At 50.0% G+C, this 5,000-nt stretch overlaps 1 non-coding gene across 1 annotated transcript in view; it reads left to right on the forward strand.

The window, feature by feature from the left end:
- Positions 1-4,824: 4,824 nt before the first annotated feature.
- Positions 4,825-5,000, forward strand: part of LOC126476819 (small subunit ribosomal RNA) — a 1,909-nt gene continuing 1,733 nt past the window's right edge. The window contains exon 1 of the ribosomal RNA XR_007587258.1: positions 4,825-5,000. This exon is cut by the window's right edge and continues 1,733 nt beyond it. This is a non-coding gene — a ribosomal RNA (small subunit ribosomal RNA).

Genomic DNA, 5,000 nt, shown 5'->3' on the forward strand with positions numbered 1-5,000 from the left:
GGGGGAAACGGCCGACAGGGGCGGCAACATAGTGGAGCCGCAGTGTCACTAATGTACAGAGATAGAACAGTTTCGACTGGAACCAGAGTAACCGTATACACGGCACTGATGAGTAATAGATGCAGAGCCATCAGAATACAATGTATACAACCGTCCCTATACATGCTGAAAGACTCTGCACACAATGAGAACCACACGTCAGCCAGACACTCTTATCACACACTACTCTCTTATCACACACTACTCTCTTATCACACACTACTCTCTGCCTGTAACAGGCACACACACAATATCTAACCACCAGCATGGAAGAACATCCAGTGCATCCTCTCCGCCACATGACACAATCCACACTATCATTACCAGACCGGGAGGTCCACCCAGAAAACACAATATCCCACCCTTCCGACATCCGCACATTGCTCAGCTAAGCCACGAACACCCACACATGTCCTACACAGGGGTGCACCCAACATCACAATACTGCCTCCTGTCACAGCACACATTCAATGGCAGGAATGAAAGACACAGATCTGCCACAACCATGGAATTGGAGCGCCGCCTGTCATGAGCCAAAAGTGCATCCTGACGTGACAAATCAGATAATACCGCAGGCATCCAATTACGATAATCACTATCAACGAACCTGCCGCCGCCCCCCCCCAATACACCTTTCCCTACAACAATGTGTATCTGAACCTACGCCATATTGTACCTTAACCTAACCTATATCGTACCTTAACCTAACCTATATTGTACCTTAACCTAACCTATATCGTACCTTAACCTAACCTATATCGTACCTTAACCTAACCTATATTGTACCTTAACCTAACCTATATTGTACCTTAACCTAACCTACGTTGTGCCTTAACCTAACCTACGTTGTGCTTAACCTAACCTACGTTGTGCCTTAACCTAACCTACGTTGTGCCTTAACCTAACCTACGTTGTGCCTTAACCTAACCTACGTTGTGCCTTAACCTAACCTACGTTGTGCCTTAACCTAACCTACGTTGTGCCTTAACCTAACCTACGTTGTGCCTTAACCTAACCTACGTTGTGCCTTAACCTAACCTACGTTGTGCTTAACCTAACCTACGTTGTGCCTTAACCTAACCTACGTTGTGCCTTAACCTAACCTACGTTGTGCCTTAACCTAACCTACGTTGTGCCTTAACCTAACCTACGTTGTGCCTTAACCTAACCTACGTTGTGCCTTAACCTAACCTACGTTGTGCCTTAACCTAACCTACGTTGTGCCTTAACCTAACCTACGTTGTGCCTTAACCTAACCTACGTTGTGCCTTAACCTAACCTACGTTGTGCCTTAACCTAACCTACGTTGTGCCTTAACCTAACCTACGTTGTGCCTTAACCTAACCTACGTTGTGCCTTAACCTAACCTACGTTGTGCCTTAACCTAACCTACGTTGTGCCTTAACCTAACCTACGTTGTGCCTTAACCTAACCTACGTTGTGCCTTAACCTAACCTACGTTGTGCCTTAACCTAACCTACGTTGTGCCTTAACCTAACCTAATTTGTGCCTTAACCAAACCTAATTTGTGCCTTAACCTAACCCAATTTGTGCCTTAACCTAACCTAATTTGTGCCTTAACCTAACCTAATTTGTGCCTTAACCTAACCTAATTTGTGCCTTAACCTAACCTAATTTGTGCCTTAACCTAACCTAATTTGTGCCTTAACCTAACCTACGTTGTGCCTTAACCTAACCTACGTTGTGCCTTAACCTAACCTACGTTGTGCCTTAACCTAACCTACGTTGTGCCTTAACCTAACCTACGTTGTGCCTTAACCTAACCTACGTTGTGCCTTAACCTAACCTACGTTGTGCCTTAACCTAACCTACGTTGTGCCTTAACCTAACCTACGTTGTGCCTTAACCTAACCTACGATGTGCCTTAACCTAACCTACGTTGTGCCTTAACCTAACCTACGTTGTGCCTTAACCTAACCTACATTGTGCCTTAACCTAACCTACGTTGTGCCTTAACCTAACCTACGTTGTGCCTTAACCTAACCTAATTTGTGCCTTAACCTAACCTAATTTGTGCCTTAACCTAACCTAATTTGTGCCTTAACCTAACCTAATTTGTGCCTTAACCTAACCTAATTTGTGCCTTAACCTAACCTAATTTGTGCCTTAACCTAACCTAATTTGTGCCTTAACCTAACCTAATTTGTGCCTTAACCTAACCTAATTTGTGCCTTAACCTAACCTAATTTGTGCCTTAACCTAACCTAATTTGTGCCTTAACCTAACCTACGTTGTGCCTTAACCTAACCTACGTTGTGCCTTAACCTAACCTACGTTGTGCCTTAACCTAACCTACGTTGTGCCTTAACCTAACCTACGTTGTGCCTTAACCTAACCTACGTTGTGCCTTAACCTAACCTAGTTTGTGCCTTAACCTAACCTAGTTTGTGCCTTAACCTAACCTAATTTGTGCCTTAACGTAACCCATGTTGTGCCGTAACGTAACCCATGTTGTGCCGTAACGTAACCCATGTTGTGCCGTAACGTAACCCATGTTGTGCCGTAACGTAACCCATGTTGTGCCGTAACGTAACCCATGTTGTGCCGTAACGTAACCCATGTTGTGCCGTAACGTAACCCATGTTGTGCCGTAACGTAACCCATGTTGTGCCGTAACGTAACCCATGTTGTGCCGTTACGTAACCCATGTTGTGCCGTAACGTAACCCATGTTGTGCCGTAACGTAACCTATAATATGCCTTAACCTAACCTATAATATGCCTTAACCTAACCTATAATATGCCTTAACCTAACCTATAATATGCCTTAACCTAACCTATAATATGCCTTAACCTAACCTATAATATGCCTTAACCTAACCTATAATATGCCTTAACCTAACCTATAATATGCCTTAACCTAACCTATAATATGCCTTAACCTAACCTATAATATGCCTTAACCTAACCTATAATATGCCTTAACCTAACCTAAAGTGCGCCGTAACCAAAACTATATTGCGCCCTAACCTGACGCACGTTGTCGCTGAACCTGCTCTGTAATTGTTATGCAACTCGTTAAATTAGTGTAGTGTTGCCTAACCGCAACCCTCGCAATATAGTTCGCTACTCGCACTGCCCGGTCCCCTGTGTATCGCGTCATGTTAAACACCTTGCAGGTGTTGCTGACTTTCCACATGCTCCTGCTATACACTGTAATGTGGATAGCAGCAGGACGTACATGCCCCCCCCCCTTCCCCCCTGCCTTCGCAAGCTGGTCGGTGAGAAGTTTGCATGTTCAACGCCCTTCGCATGCCGACGTACTCAGCCTACGTTGTGGTACGGCCTGTCACCTGTCCGCCGATGTACGCAAAACCCACAAACTGTACTGCACATTGGTCCGTATGTACTGAATGATACATCGTGGCACATGTGGCCGTATGACGACTGCGCCTAGCAACGGCGGACCATACAGTCCAAATATTGTGCACGCAGCTACGTGTCGTCTCCCTATAAGAGCTGGATTGCAGTGTGGTACGCCATACAGACGTGTGGGAGGAACGGACGCCCTGGATGGCGATCAGCATGAGCAGTCTGTTGATGTAGTGGAGCGTGTATTCGGACGTAGTCGTCTCTTCTCACACACCGTGATAGCATGTTGCACCGTGTTCCACATCTGCGACATGCTGCAGAGGCCGGCTGACAGTCGTTCGCGCAATGGACACCGCATACGTACGGGGTCGACCTTCCACGTGTTCTCTAGGCGTGCACATGTTGTTGCGTCTATGTGGGCAGACGTAGTGTGTTGTGACACCTGACACAGGCATGCAATACTCGTTGCAAATGGCGATGGACGTGTACGTTTGCTGGTGACGTTACGCAAATGAACAACTGGTAACCCGTTGTGGTGCGGTTGTTCTCGCTAGAGGTGAATCAGTGTTGGCGACGATCGGTCGAGCTATTAACCGGTTGTTTCAGGGATACCCACCATGCCCACGAACGTGAAAGGGGATCTGGGTGTGAGGCGATACGCGGCGGTGGCTGGGTGGGACCGTCCCCGGCCGGTGAGGGGGGGCCGCCCGGCGTGCTGGCAGCGCGGTGCGTGGGCGCACGCGCTACAGCCGGCTGGTGGGGGCGGCCAGTGGCAGGCGCGCCGGCCGACGGACGCGGCAGGCGGCGCAGCTGCGCGCCGGCGCCCCCTGCTCGCGGCGCCTTGCGGCCAAAGTAGGTCCTCGCGGGCCCGGTGCGAAGCGCGGTGGCCATCTGCAGTGTGCTGGTCCGATTGAGGACTTTGTGCGCTGAGGATGCGCCGCCGCCCGGCGCTCGGCGCCGCGACGCCGTCTGCTGCTCGGTCGCCCCAGCGGTTCTCGCAGGTGGTTTGTATCGCAGCTGTGCGGACGTGTTGGCGCGTGCGCTGTGCTGGGAGAGTTCGCTTCGGCACCCAAGTGGGGCTTTTGTCCTTCTGTGGCGCCGGCGTTGGAGCTGCCGGTCACCGTAGGTGGCGCGTGTTGTCTCCCGCCGGCAATGCCACGACAGCACGCTCCCGGGCCTCTGTCGGCAGCGGCAAGCTCAGTTGGGAGCACGGGTGGTCGCACCTAAAGCGTCTACTCGCCTAACTCCGGGCGATTGCGCCTCTCTCGAACCCGACCAAGTACTTAGGACGGCGCTGCGCGCCGCCGGGACCTGAGAGGGTTTCGAGGTGTGTTGTGCAGGGGAGCTCAGCCTCCTCCTGTTTGCAGAATAATTGAGCGGACGCTTGCGTGTTCGCGCGGGCCCCCGGGACACACTCCCGGGCGGCCGGCTGCTCAGCTCTAGTTGACGCAGCTCCCTGGTTGATCCTGCCAGTAGTCATATGCTTGTCTCAAAGATTAAGCCATGCATGTCTCAGTACAAGCCGCATTAAGGTGAAACCGCGAATGGCTCATTAAATCAGTTATGGTTCCTTAGATCGTACCCACGTTACTTGGATAACTGTGGTAATTCTAGAGCTAATACATGCAA

The sequence above is a fragment of the Schistocerca serialis genome, chromosome 4, assembly GCF_023864345.2.
Source record: "Schistocerca serialis cubense isolate TAMUIC-IGC-003099 chromosome 4, iqSchSeri2.2, whole genome shotgun sequence".
Taxonomy (NCBI): domain Eukaryota; kingdom Metazoa; phylum Arthropoda; class Insecta; order Orthoptera; family Acrididae; genus Schistocerca; species Schistocerca serialis.